The sequence below is a fragment of the Podarcis raffonei genome, chromosome 18 (assembly GCF_027172205.1).
Source record: "Podarcis raffonei isolate rPodRaf1 chromosome 18, rPodRaf1.pri, whole genome shotgun sequence".
In the NCBI taxonomy this organism is placed as follows: domain Eukaryota; kingdom Metazoa; phylum Chordata; class Lepidosauria; order Squamata; family Lacertidae; genus Podarcis; species Podarcis raffonei.
Window position 1 is genome coordinate 5,354,917 of NC_070619.1, and position 14,666 is coordinate 5,369,582.

Consider the following 14,666-nt stretch of genomic DNA (forward strand, 5'->3'; position numbering starts at 1 on the left):
CAGCAAAAGCCAGAAATTGAAAGATAACTATAGCATGTGCACAAAAATCGATTTCATTTTTTTTAAATAATATTTTATTAAGTTTAACAATAGAAAAATAGAACAATAAAAACACAGTGAAAATATAAAACACCACAATACATAAAATACAAACATTCAACAAGGGGAAAAAAGAACAATCGACACACAAAAAATAGAATAGGAAAAACACAGATCACTCTTTTCTAGTTATTCATCTTCAATTAACTTATTTTCCTGACTTCCTCACGCCTCCCTTTTTTATATCCCTTTTTAACAATTAGTTCAGCAAATTCATATCCTACTACTTTGTCCTTATATATTTTACTTCCCAAATTTATAATTTCAACTTTTTATCTCTTATTACTAGAACCCCTTCATTTTATTTCAATGTCATCAGCATTCGTACGTTTTACGATACTTCTGTAAATAAATTTTAAATTTCCTCCAATCTTCTTCCACCAACTCTTCTCCCTGGTCTCGGATTCTGCCAGTCATCTCAGCCATACAAAAATCGATTTCTGATTTGAAGCATATAAGAATAGTTGAAAAATCTCATGTAACAGAAAATGGGGGGGGGGATTGTTCCCCAGTGCCCCTTATCTGTACCTCTGATCAACAAACTGCCCACTGCCACCTTTCGCACCCAGGTCTCAATCATTTGTGGTCTTGCCTAGCTTGTGCCCATGTTGCAAAACTTCTGCCGGTTCCCTCTCCCCACCAAAGGGAAGTCGTCACTGATGAAGGATTGATCAGGGGCTGGAGGGGGGGTTGTCAGTGCCTCTTGTTGCTTGACGATGAAGCTCTGAGCCCTGGCAGACAAAAAGCTCTTTCATAATAACCCTCAATTAGACATTTATTTGATCTGGCGCTGCTGCAGAAATGCAGAGAGATGGGGGCGGGGGGGGGATAAAGTGAAACAAATGGAGGGCACAGGACGTTGGACATAATATTATGTTTGCTGACTGGGAACAGTTGTGGACCACTGGGATTAAATTTACGGCATGTAATGCCTTAAGAGAGAATATTATGAAAATGATGTATAGGTGGTACATGACCCCAGTCAAGCTTGCAAAAATCTATCATTTGCCCGACAACAAATGTTGGAAATGTAAGGAAAATGAAGGTACATTCTTTCACCTTTGGTGGACGTGCCCTAGGATTAAGGCTTTCTGGGAAATGATATACAATGAGTTGAAAAAGGTATTTAAGTATACCTTCTTGAAGAAACCAGAGGCCTTTCTCCTGGGCATGGTTGGCCAAGTGGTGCCAAAGAAGGACAGAACGTGTTTTTTGTATGCTACAACAGCAGCAAGAATACTCATCGCAAAGTATTGGAAGACGCAAGATTTACCCACTCTGGAAGAATGGCAGATGAAGCTGATTGACTGTATGGGATTGGCAGAAATGACTGGCAGAATCCGTGACCAGGGAGAAGAGTCGGCAGAAGAAGATTGGAAAAAATTTAAGGACTACTTACAGAAATATTGTAAAATTAAGGAATGCTGAATGATGCTGGATTGAATTTGAGTGGTTTCCAGCTGTAATGATATAAAGGAATATGAAAAAAAAGGATTGGATAGAAAATAAGGTGTTATTATAAGCTGTAATGCTTTAAGTTAAGGATTTGCTGAACAAATAATTTGAAATGGAATACAAGAAGGGGAGGTATGAGGAGGTCAGAGAAATATGTTATTGAAAATTATGTATTATGAACTATATGCTTTTTTAATTTTTTTGTTTGTTTTTTGTTTGTATAAAAAATTGAAAACCTTAATAAATATCTTTTTTTTTTTTTTTTTAAAAAAGAGAAACAAATGGATTCTAACAGGAGAGAAGGCCAGCCAGGCAGTTCGCTTTCGTCCACCGGAACGGACGTGGGGTCTGCATGATGCAAAAGCCTGGGTTCAGCCGTAGTCACAATGTTGTGGAGGGAGAGGAGGGGGAAATGAAGTTTTCCCTGGGATTTGGGGGCATCGCTTGTGCCCCCTAACCAACAGCTGACTAGGGCTTATACGCAACAGCCGCACCTCGGACTTTGGGGGCAAAGGGGTGGAAGGAACAAGACTGGCATTAAAAGCGACAAGAATTTGCTGAGATGGCGCAGTTGACAAATACCCTGAGAGGCAATTCAAAACAAAAAATTTTGGAAAAGTGGGATAGATATAAAACGTATGTTCAAAAATACAGTAAAGGTTCGCTATCTATGCCAGCATTTGATTGACGCTGGAGCGAGACTGAGTTGAGAAATAAGACTAAGAGCACATATTGATATAGGAATGCATTAGATAATATGTAAAGAAATGTTCAATAATAAGAGTACATTCATTCGTAAAAAAGAAATATACAACGGGAAAGAAAGGAAGTCTAGTGTGTTGGTATGTATATGATTTTTGGAAAAATATGTTTTTCTTTTTTCCTTTTTTTTGGTTTCCTTTTCTTTCTAGGTATATAAAATTTGTATATAATTTTTGTATACATGTTGGAAATTATATTATAGTAAGTTCTGTAATAGTAAAAGCTATGGTTATAGTAAGTTCCGTATAGTAAAAGCTATGGTTTCCCCAGTAGTGATGTATGGAAGTGAGAGCTGGACCATCAAGAAGGCTGATCGCCGAAGAATTGATGCTTTTTGAATTCTGGTGCTGGAGGAGACTCTTGAGAGTCCGATGGACTGCAAGAAGATCAAACCTCTCCATTCTGAAGGAAATCAGCCCTGAGTGCTCACTGGAAGGACAGATCCTGAAGCTGAGGCTCCAAGACTTTGGTCACCTCATGAGAAGAGAAGACTCCCTGGAAAAGACCCTGATGTTGTGAAAGATGGAGGGCACAAGGAGAAGGGGGCGACAGAGGACGAGATGGTGGGACAGTGTTCTCGAAGCTACCAGCATGAGTTTGACCAAACTGCGGGAGGCAGTGGAAGACAGGAGTGCCTGGCGTGCTCTGGTCCAGGGGGTCACGAAGAGTCGGACACGACTAAACGACTAAACAACAAACAACAAAATGAATGAATAAAGTAAGCAAGGAGTCTCCCTGCAGCTTACCAAATGTGAAGACTTTCAAGGATGAGCGAGACGTTAGCGATGAATGCCGTGAAACAAAAACCAATAAACAGCAGCAAAACACCCCACCATGCGCCAAAACATGGCAAATGTGGGGGTAAATGATGATGACGACGACATGATGATAATACTTCATTATTTATACCCTGCCCTTCTGACTGGTCGCCCCAGCCACTCTGGGCAGCTTCCAACGTAATAAAAACACAAACATTAAAAACTTCCCAATACATGAATATAATTATATTCGAGCCTCTTACATACGTACCTTAAGTATTTTGATACTATACTATACTTGGGTGGCGCTGTGGGTTAAACCACAGAGCCTAGGACTTGCTGATCAGAAGGTCGTGGGTTCGAATCCCTGCGACGGGGTGAGCTCCTGTTGCTCGGTCCCTGCTCCTGCCAACCTAGCAGTTCGAAAGCACGTCAAAGTGCAAGTAGATAAATAGGTACTTCTCCGGTGGGAAGGTAAACGGCGTTTCCGTGCGCTGCTCTGGTTCGCCAGAAGCGGCTAAGTCCTGCTGGCCACATGACCCGGAAGCTGTACACCGGCTCCCTTGGCCAGTAAAGTGAGATGAGCGCCGCAACCCCAGAATTGCCCACAACTGGACCTAATGGTCAGGGGTCCCTTTACCTTTACCTTTATACTTGAGGTACGTATGTAAGAGGCCCATATATGAATATATATATTTTTTGGAATGATTCATGTTCCTATGTGGCTGCCTTGTCGCTAGTTTCTGGACATCCCACGATCATATTACAAAGTAGTTGTGTTCTGTGTTGCAAATCAAGCACTGCCAGCAATTGCTTCCTTTTGTTTTCCGATTATCGATAAAACGTTCCGTGTCCTGCCAGCCATTTTTCATTCTGAAGGTGTGGCCTTTGAGAACCACCGACCGAATCAATTGGAATCATCCGAATCTGTCAGTTGCCCTGGAGGAAAGAGAAGTTTTTACCTGGCCCTCAAAAGATGATGCCAGGCAGGTGGACTCCGATGCCGGACTGCTTGTGCTTTTTCCATGATGCATGTCCAGCCCTTGTGAGTGAGATTTTCAGGGCTGCTAATATTAGTTGGCAGGTTTTGGGCATGCATGGCGAGGTAGCCTCTTCCCCAGGGATACCTATCTGCCGAGAAATAGCCCTTGCTATTCCTGCTGCGTCGATACCATTAATCCCTAAAGCCCAAAAGAGACTTCTGAGGGGCTTGACGGCTTATTTCATTAAATAGTCGCAAGGGAGCAGTGGGGGCGTGTGTGACACCCGAAGGACCAGGAACTTGCAAAGTCATCTTGACCTTGGCATTAGAATAGCCTGGCTGCTGGATCACGCCCCGGCGACATCCAGTCTCAACATGCTTGAAATATACTCGGAGTCGAAAGTGGATTTCATGCTCTTTTTTCAACAACTGACTGGTTCAAAATTGGGAAAGGAGTACTACAAGGCTGTATATTGTCTCCCTGCTTATTTAACTTATGTGCAGAATTCATCATGCAAAAGGCTGGGCTGGATGAATCCCAAGCCGGAATTAAGATTGCCGGAAGAAATATCAACAACCTCAGATATGCAGATATTACAACCTTGATGGCAAAAAGTGAGGAGGAATTAAAGAACCTTTTAATGAGGGTGAAAGAGGAGAGCGCAAAATATGGTCTGAAGCTCAACATCAAAAAAACGAAGATCATGGCCACTGGTCCCATCACCTCCTGGCAAATAGAAGGGGGAGAAATGGAGGCAGTGAGAGATTTTACTTTCTTGGGCTCCATGATCGCTGCAGATGGTGACAGCAGCCACGAAATTAAAAGACGCCTGCTTCTTGGGAGAAAAGCAATGAAAAACCTGGACAGCGTCTTAAAAAGCAGAGACATCACCTTGCTGACAAAGGTCCGTCTAGTTAAAGCTATGGTTTTCCCAGTAGTGATGTATGGAAGTGAGAGCTGGACCATAAAGAAGGCTGATCGCCAAAGAATGGATGCTTTTGAATTCTGGTTTTCTTTTTTCCTTTTTTTTGGTTTCCTTTTCTTTCTAGGTATATAAAATTTGTATATAATTTTTGTATACATGTTGGAAATTATATTATAGTAAGTTCTGTAATAGTAAAAGCTATGGTTATAGTAAGTTCCGTATAGTAAAAGCTATGGTTTCCCCAGTAGTGATGTATGGAAGTGAGAGCTGGACCATAAAGAAGGCTGATCGCCGAAGAATTGATGCTTTTTGAATTCTGGTGCTGGAGGAGACTCTTGAGAGTCCCATGGACTGCAAGAAGATCAAACCTCCCCAATCTGAAGGAAATCAGCCCTGAGTGCTCACTGGAAGGACAGATCGTGAAGCTGAGGCTCCAAGACTTTGGCCACCTCATGAGAAGAGAAGACTCCCTGGAAAAGACCCTGATGTTGGGAAAGATGGAGGGCACAAGGAGAAGGGGATGACAGAGGACGAGATGGTGGGACAGTGTTCTCAAAGGAGGCAGTGGAAGACAGGAGGGCCTGGAGTGCTCTGGTCCAGGGGGTCACGAAGAGGCGGACACGACTAAGCAACTCAACAACCACAACAACAATTCAGCTAATAGTGGTGAGGAGGAATGGAAGTTCCCCCAGAATGTCTGCCTTATATACTTTGTTTACACAATGGGCCCTACGGGATTGGCTAATTCCGGGATTCTCCTATAGGCCAATCAGCTTGCGGATTCCCTTCCACCTGGAGCTGGATTGGGTGGTTCCTGTGGACCAATCAAACTGCTGCATTCTGGATCCTATTGTTCTAGGACCAATAAGACTGCTGCATTCTGGATCCTATTGTTCTAGGACCAATAAGACTGCTGCATTCTGAATCCTATTGTTCTAGGACCAATCAGACTGCTGCATTCTGAATCCTATTGTTCTAGGACCAATCAGACTGCTGCATTCTGGATCCTATTGTTCTAGGACCAATAAGACTGCTGCATTCTGGATCCTATTGTTCTAGGACCAATCAGACTGCTGCATTCTGGATCCTATTGTTCTAGGACCAATCAGACTGCTGCATTTTGGATCCTATACAACCCAGTACATAACATTTCCCCTTGAAATCAGTGACTGCCCCCCCCCCAAAGCAATTTCCATGTTGCAATTTACATTTTGCATTGAAATGCTGGTTTTCAGACTCAGAGACAAAGACAATAGAGAATTTAAAAAAAAGATTGGGAACCATTCATGTTGCATTTACAGAAACAATGTGAAGAAATGGACTCACTAGCAGGATTTGAAGAAACACTTACAATTAACAAAAATAAATATAAAAACTATAAAGATGATGTTAAAATGATAAGAGATAACAACAATTAATATAGATAAGTCATATGACGATATAATAAAGCAAGCAAGGGAAGTTAATATAAAAAAACCAGAAGTTGAGGGAAGTCAGGGGGTGGGATGGGGGTAATTGGGGGAATTGTATTTCTTTTATTTTGATGATTTGATATGTTGCAATATGTTTAAAATGTAAAATCCAATAGAAACTTTTTTTTTCCAAAAAAAGAAAGCAGTGGCTAGTTTTCAAGGCTGCAATCTAGCAGTGGCTGTTTTTCTCTCTTTTTTTCCCTCTGAGAGAAGTGTATTCCTTTACGCAACAGCAGCAGCCAGAATATTGATCGCAAAGAATTTGAAGCGGCAGACAATACCATCGTTATTAGAATGGCAAAGCAAGCTCTGTGCGTTGGTGGAAACGGCAAAATTGACGGCAATCATTAGAGGCCATTCAAATCAGAGAATAATTAAAGAGTGGGATGGAGTGAAGGAATACATGAAAAAATATGGTTCCGGAACTGGAATATTAATAGATAATGTGTAAAACGCACAGGGGTAAGCAAGGAAATAATAAAAGAATGAATTGAATAATTATTAAATTACAACGACACAAGAAGATGAAAGAAGTAAAAAAAGATTGAGATCACACATGGGTGAAGGGGAGTGGGGGGTATAGGGGATTTATAAAAAATTCTAATATAATATTTCTAATTGCGTTGCATTTATATATAGCAAAGGGAAGTCTATAGCAATTAGGTATATTTTAATCTAGTCAACTATGTAATAGGCTCATGTTACTAAACGAATATGGATTTTGAATTTGAAAGTTTGCAATTCTTTTTCGGTTTTGGAATAAAGTTTAAAAAAAGAAGGAAAAAAGTAAATCAGTGGCTGTTACTCCCCACTAGCAATTTCCATGTTGCAATTTGGCAACCTTCCCCTTGAAACCAGTGACTGGGAACTTTCTACTATATGTGGTGGATATGTAGGAAAATACAGGTATTCTGGGAGAGTATCCATGCAGAACTGCAAAAAATGCTAAATATCTCTTTAAGTAAAAAACCAGAGGCCTACCTCCTGGGAATAACAGATTTGGATATTCCGCAAAAGAGGAAGGGTATCTTTTTATATGCGACGGCGGCAGCAAGAGTTCACTGCAAAATGGAAGAGTAATGAAATCCCCGCTATATAAGATTGGATCCAAAAGCTGACAGAATATGCCGAATTAGACGGTCTATCAGAAAAAACAAAGAATAAATCAAAACAGGAAATTTTTTTTCAAAATGGGAGGTTTTCAAAGAATATTTGAAAAATAAATATAGAAATTTAAATTCTGTTGCAGCATTCGAGGAACCTCAGTAATAGTTGCAATGCAGATAGATATATTAAGGAAAAGTTTAATTATGATAAAAGTGTGTATTGGCAATAAGTAATATGAAAATGAAATAGGGAATAGACGGGAGGTTTAGTGTTAAGACCAATATATGTTTTATTGTTTGTTAAGAAAATTGTGTGTCTATGGTTCTTCCCGTGTGTAATTTGGTATTTGTGTTTTTTTTATTTTATTGCTGCATCAATAAAAATTTAAAAAGGGGGGAAAAGAAACCAGTGACTGATTTTCCCAACCTGTGGGTTGCATTCCTTTCACACCAGGTGTTCACCCGAACGGGGAAACTTCAAATCATCCAAGAGCACTAGCAGAATTCATCCTGCGAAAGGCTGGGCTGGATGAATCCCAAGCCAGAATTAAGATTGCCGGAAGAAATATCTTTTTTTTTATAAAAAAAAAAATATTTATTAAATTTTCCAATTTTTTAAACAAACAAACAAAAACAGAACAAACAAAAACATTAAGAGAACATATAGTTCATAAAACGTACTTTTCCAAACCAAATTTCTCAGACCTCCCCATACTTCTCCTCCTCGTATTCCAATTAAGATTATTTGTTCAGCAAATCCTTCATTTAAAGCATTACAGCTTATATTATTACCTTATTTTTCAAACCCTTTTTTCCCATCTATATTCCTTTATATCCTTACAGCTAGAAACCACTCAATTTCAATCCAACACCATTCAACATTCCTTAATTTTACAATATTTCTGTAAATATTCCTTAATTTTTTTCCAATCTTCTTCTGCCGACTCTTCTCCCTGGTCACGGATTCTGCCAGTCATTCCTGCCAATCCCATACAGTCAATCAGTTTCATCTGCCATTCTTCCAGAGGGGGTAAATCTTGCGTCTTCCAATACTTTGCGATGAGTATTCTTGCTGCTGTTGTGGCATACATAAAAAACGTTCTGTCCTTCTTTGGCACCACTTGGCCGACCATGCCCAGGAGAAAGGCCTCTGGTTTCTTCAGGAAGGTATATTTAAATACCTTTTTCAATTCATTATATATCATTTCCCAGAAAGCCTTAATCCTAGGGCACGTCCACCAAAGGTGAAAGAATGTACCTTCATTTTCCTTACATTTCCAACATTTATTATCGGGCAAATGATAGATTTTTGCAAGCTTGACTGGGGTCATGTACCACCTGTATATCATTTTCATAATATTTTCTCTTAAGGCATTGCATGCCGTAAACTTAATCCCGGTGGTCGATTGCCGGAAGAAATATCAACAACCTCAAATATGCAGATGGCAGAAAGTGAAGAGGAATTAAAGAACCTTTTATTGAGGGTGAAAGAGGAGAGCGCAAAATATGGTCTGAAGCTCAACATCAAAAAAACGAAGATCATGGCCACTGGTCCCATCACCTCCTGGCAAATACAGTGGTACCTCAGGTTAAGTACTTAATTCGTTCCGGAGGTGCGTTCTTAACCTGAAACTGTTCTTAACCTGAAGCACCACTTTAGCTAATAGGGCCTCCTGCTGCTGCCGCGCCGTCGGAGCACAATTTCTGTTCTCATCATGAAGTTCTTAACCCGAGGTACTATTTCTGGACTAGCGGAGTCTGAAACCTGAAGTGTATGTAACCCGTGGTACCACTATAGAAGGGGAAGAATCGGAGGCAGTGAGAGATTTTACTTTCTTGGGCTCCATGATCACTGCAGATGGTGACAGCAGCCACAAAATTAAAAGACGCCTGCTTCTTGGGAGAAAAGCGATGACAAACCTAGACAGCATCTTAAAAAGCAGAGACATCATCTTGCCGACAAAGGTCCGTATAGTTTTTGTTGTTGTTTACTCGTTTAGTCGTGTCCGACTCTTCGTGACCCCATGGACCAGAGCACGCCAGGCACCTCTGTCCTCCACTACCTCCCGCAGTTTGGTCAAACTCATGCTGGTAACCTCGAAAACACTATCCAACCATCTCGTCCTCTGTCGCCCCCTTCTCCTTGTGCCCTCCATCTTTCCCAACATCAGGGTCTTTTCCAGGGAGTCTTCTCTTCTCATGAGGTGGCCAAAGTACTGGGGCCTCAGCTTCAGGATCTGTCCTTCCAGTGAGCACTCAGGGCTGATTTCCTTAAGAATGGATGCGTTTGATCTTCTTGCAGTCCATGGGACTCTCAAGAGTCTCCTCCAGCACCAGAATTCAAAAGCATCAATTCTTCGGCGATCAGCCTTCTTTATGGTCCAGCTCTCACTTCCATACATCACCACTGGGAAAACCATAGCTTGAACTATACAGACCTTTGTCGGCAAGGTGACGTCTCTACTTCTCAAGATGCTGTCTAGGCCTGTCATTGCTTTTCTCCCAAGAAGCAGGCGTCTTTTAATTTCGTGGCTGCTGTCACCATCTGCAGTGATCATGGAGCCCAAGAAAGTAAAATCTCTCACTGCCTCCATTTCTTCCCCTTCTATTTGCCAGGAGGTGATGGGACCAGTGGCCATGATCTTCATTTTTTTGATGTTGAGCTTCAGACCATATTTTGTGCTCTCTTCTTTCACCCTCGTTAAAAGGTTCTTTAATTCCTCCTCACTTTCTGCCATCAAGGTTGTGTCATCTGCATCCGTATAGTTAAAGCTATGGTTTTCCCAGTAGTGATGTACGGAAGTGAGAGCTGGACCATAAAGAAGGCTGATCGCCAAAGAATGGATGCTTTTGAATTCTGGTGCTGGAGGAGACTCTTGAGAGTCCCATGGACTGCAAGAAGATCAAACCTCTCCATTCTGAAGGAAATCAGCCCTGAGTGCTCACTGGAAGGACAGATCCTGAAGCTGAGGCTCCAATACTTTGGCCACCTCATGAGAAGAGAAGGCTCCCTGGAAAAGACCCTGATGTTGTGAAAGATGGAGGGCACAAGGAGAAGGGGACGACAGAGGACAAGATGGTGGGACAGTGTTCTCGAAGCTACCAGCATGAGTTTGACCAAACTGTGGGAGGCAGTGGAAGACAGGAGGGCCTGGCGTGCTCTGGTCCAGGGGGTCACGAAGAGTCAGACATGACTCTTTTAAGATGCTGTCCAGATTTGTCATTGCTTTTCTCCCAAGAAGCAGGCGTCTTTTAATTTCGTGGCTGCTGTCACCATCTGCAGTGATCATGGAGCCCAAGAAAGTAAAATCTCTCACTGCCTCCATTTCTTCCCCTTCTATTTTCCAGGAGGTGATGGGACCAGTGGCCATGATCTTCGTTTTTTTGATGTTGAGCTTCAGACCATATTTTGCGCTCTCCTCTTTCACCCTCATTAAAAGGTTCTTTAATTCCTCCTCACTTTCTGCCATCAAGGTTGTGTCATCTGCATATCTGAGGTTGTTGATATTTCTTCCGGCAATCTTAATTCCGGCTTGGGATTCATCCAGCCCAGCCTTTCGCATGATGAATTCTGCATGTGAGTTAAATAAGCAGGGAGACAATATACAGCCTTGTAGGGTTTTTCACCCTCATTAAAAGGTTCTTTAATTCCTCCTCACTTTCTGCCATCAAAGTTGTGTCATCTGCATATCTGAAGTTGTGGATAAAGTTGTGCCTGGCGTGCTCTGGTCCAGGGGGTCACGAAGAGGCGGACACGACTAAACCACTAAACCACAACATCTAGCAGCTCAAGTTTTGCTGCTTGGATGAGTCTCTCCTGACCTCTAATGGAGACAGTGGCATCCATTATTTTTTAGCAAAGTGCATTGCAATCAGGCCACAATATTTCCAAAAGCATCAATGACTAGCTGGGGCGGAAGTGGGAGCACTTGAGTTAATATCAAGCAGCACGAGGAAGCCTTCCATGTCGGTTTCCGTAGTGTAGCGGTTATCACGTTCGCCTCACACGCGAAAGGTCCCCGGTTCGATCCCGGGCGGAAACATTATGGCCTTTTTTCTTGGAAAAACCCCTTCCGGTTTTTATTTTAATTTATAATTATGGCCCTACCAGTTTACCGTAACTAATTAAAATTAAATGCATTTATTGAATTTCTGGGGTTTTGTTAATATTTCACTTTAGAATGATGAGTCCCCCAGCTTAGTTGATTAAAATTAAATGCGTTTATTGAATTTCTGGGTTTTTGTTCATAATTTGCTTTAGAATGGTGAGTTCTCCAGCATAACTGATTAAAATTAAATGCATTTATTGAATTTCTGGGTTTTTGTTCATAATTTGCTTTAGAATGGTGAGTTCTCCAGCATAACTGATTAAAATTAAATGCATTTATTGAATTTCTGGGTTTTTGTTCATAATTTGCTTTAGAATGGTGAGTTCTCCAGCATAACTGATTAAAATTAAATGCATTTATTGAATTTCTAGGATTTGTTTTTTTTAAAAAAAAATGTTAAACTTTAGAATTATGAGTCCCCCAGCTTAGTTGGTTAAAATTAAATGCATTTAATTTCTGGGATTTTTATTTTTGCATTTATTTTTTAAGCACCTCTTTCCAGAAGCTAGTTTAGTTTAGCAATACTATTTGAAAACCTCAAATAAACTCAGGCTGATAGTTTAGATTTTTTTCTTCTTTTACAAAACTGAATAAAACTGATTGTATGGCAATCTGGTTTTTATTTCCTTTCTTTCTTTTCCAAAAATATCCCCACCTCTTGAACATGTATAATAATATATAATTTCCCCATAAATTAGGAGGGGGAATTAATGAATGCACACATGTAAAGGCTGATAAAACATTTCCAGGTAAGTCAGTGAGAAACTTTGTTTAAGTTATAGAATTGCAGCCTTCGGTCTTACTGGTAAAGGAACTGCTTAAATAATTGCAAGTTACATAAGATTGAAAAGAGAGGGAGGGAAAATACTGCGTTGGCCGGGAATCGAACCCGGGTCAACTGCTTGGAAGGCAGCTATGCTAACCACTATACCACCAACGCGGCGGATGCGCCTGTCTCCATTTTCTTGCCCTATGAAACACCGATCTTGGACTGTACCATCTGTCAATTTAACCGGGGGGGGGGGAAACGATTGTTTCAAAAATACCTCCTAACCGCGTATGTGAAACTGCCGAAAAGAATGTCAGGCCGCGCTCTTTCGCTGACCCCTACTCCCTCGATGGAATTGATCCTCCCACCCCTCCGTTTCAGAAAACGTGGAAAATCCAACCCCCCCCACTATCCAAAAGTGGTCACTACCCGTTCCCATAGCAACGACTCCCTCCCCTTTTTGATGCTAATGGTTCCTTCCAAACCGTTTTTAACAATTACGTCAGAGACCGTTTAATTTGTGCTCTTTATTTTAAATTTATGTCCATTTATACAATATATATATATATATGAACACTTTCCTGTATATACCAAAATATATGTGCATATTTAAATGATTTTTTATTTTGCAATCGTTTATTAAATTTTGTTATGTGTTGTTATTATTATTCCAATAAAAACATTAGATATAATTAAAAATATAGGCATGGGTTCTTGGATTTTCTTTTACAAAAGAATTATAAGATTTTATTTATATTTTTAACCCCCCCAAATCTCCCCCCGTGCTCCTATCAAATGGTTCCGCCCAGTTCGCCGTCATCCAAATCCTTTAATAAAAAAATCCTCCTCGCGAACATTCCTCCCCCCCAGAATTTCCCAAGGTGGTGCCTCCCAACCGTCAGAGGCAACCTCCCTTTTTCTGCTCTATGGTTCCTTCCGCGTTCGCAAGAAGCCCCGCCCTTCTTTCGCTTACTCTCGCGAGAATAGCCGAGTCTCGGACGACGACGAGAGCAGAGCAATCGCTATCACGAGATCTCGTTCGGCTCCCCCCCCCCTTAACTATCGCGAGAGTTGGGAGACGGCGAAAGAGCGGGCTTCCGCTTCCGGGCGAAAGGTCGCGGCGGGAGGCTCGCGGAGGCCGGCGGTGTCCCTCCCCCCCTCCCCCGGAGCTCCTGCGTCTCCAGCAAAGGAAATGGAGCGGGAGTGAAGCTTCCGCGGAACCCAACCCTCCCCTACCCCCCTCACCCCGCAGCGGAGGAAGCCCGGCCTGGGGGAGGCCGAGGAGCCACGGAGTGAGTGAGCAGCCGGGTGACTGGCGGGCGGGGCCTCTGAGGGGAGGGAGGGGAGGGGCCGAAGAGAAGAGGCCCCGCCCCCTTCCCAAGGAGGGGGTGCGGGGGGGTCCTGACCACGCTCCGAATAGGCTTTCCCGTGGCCACGCCCTCAGCTCGGTGACCACGCCCCCTGGAGACCCCACACGTCTTAGGCCCCGCCTCCATCGCGCAAGGCCACGCCTTGGCGCCTGAGTTAAACCAGGCAGGGGTTTTTGGCCACGCCCCCTCGGAAGGGGGCTGCTGGCCACGCCCTCTCCTACTTTGTGGGGGGGGGGGTTCTGCGGACCACACCCCAAATAAGGGTCCCTTGTGCCAGGCTCCAGCTGAATGCCCATGCTCCTGGATGGAGGGAACGCCCTTAGAATTATAGAGTTGGAATAGACCACAAGGGCCATCGAGTCCAACCCCCTGCCAAGCAGGAAACACCATCAGAGCACTCCTGACATATGGTTGTCAAGCCTCTGCTTAAAGACCTCCAAAGGAGGAGACTCCACCACACTCCTTGGCAGCAAATTCCACTGTCAAACAGCTCTTACTGTCAGGAAGTTCTTCCGAATGTTTAGGTGGAATCTTCTTTCTTGTAGTTTGGATCCATTGCTCCGTGTCCGCTTCTCTGGAGCAGCAGAAAACAACCTTTCTCCCTCCTCTATGTGACATCCTTTTATATATTTGAACATGGCTATCATATCACCCCTTAACCTCCTCTTCTCCAGGCTAAACATGCCCAGCTCCCTTAGCCGTTCCTCATAAGGCATCGTTTCCAGGCCTTTGACCATTTTGGTTGCCCTCCTCTGGACACGTTCCAGTTTGTCAGTGTCCTTCCTGAACTGTGGTGCCCAGAACTGGACACAGTACTCCAGGTGAGGTCTGACCAGAGCAGAATACAGTGGCACTATT

General features: G+C 42.6%; 2 protein-coding genes and 2 non-coding genes across 8 annotated transcripts in view; 2 read left to right on the forward strand and 2 right to left on the reverse strand.

Annotated features, from left to right (window-relative positions):
- The window catches only part of UHRF1 (ubiquitin like with PHD and ring finger domains 1), a 169,263-nt gene extending 164,850 nt beyond the window's left edge, over positions 1 to 4,413 (reverse strand). The window contains exon 1 of the mRNA XM_053372918.1: positions 4,410 to 4,413. The gene's annotated coding sequence lies outside the window, so the exon portion shown is untranslated. The remainder of the gene's footprint in view (positions 1 to 4,409) is intronic.
- Positions 4,414 to 11,530: 7,117 nt separating this feature from the next.
- TRNAV-CAC (transfer RNA valine (anticodon CAC)) lies at positions 11,531 to 11,603 on the forward strand. Its single transcript has one exon. It is a non-coding gene; the product is annotated as a tRNA-Val (tRNA).
- A 934-nt stretch (positions 11,604 to 12,537) lies between these two features.
- Positions 12,538 to 12,609, reverse strand: TRNAG-UCC (transfer RNA glycine (anticodon UCC)). The gene has a single exon. It is a non-coding gene; the product is annotated as a tRNA-Gly (tRNA).
- Positions 12,610 to 13,518: 909 nt separating this feature from the next.
- DPP9 (dipeptidyl peptidase 9) overlaps positions 13,519 to 14,666 on the forward strand; it is a 58,161-nt gene continuing 57,013 nt past the window's right edge. For 4 of the 5 annotated variants that reach the window (XM_053372907.1, XM_053372910.1, XM_053372908.1 and 1 more), the window contains exon 1: positions 13,557 to 13,730. The gene's annotated coding sequence lies outside the window, so the exon portion shown is untranslated. Of the gene's footprint in view, positions 13,731 to 14,666 lie in introns of all 5 variants that reach the window. The other variant, XM_053372911.1, reaches the window with a different exon arrangement.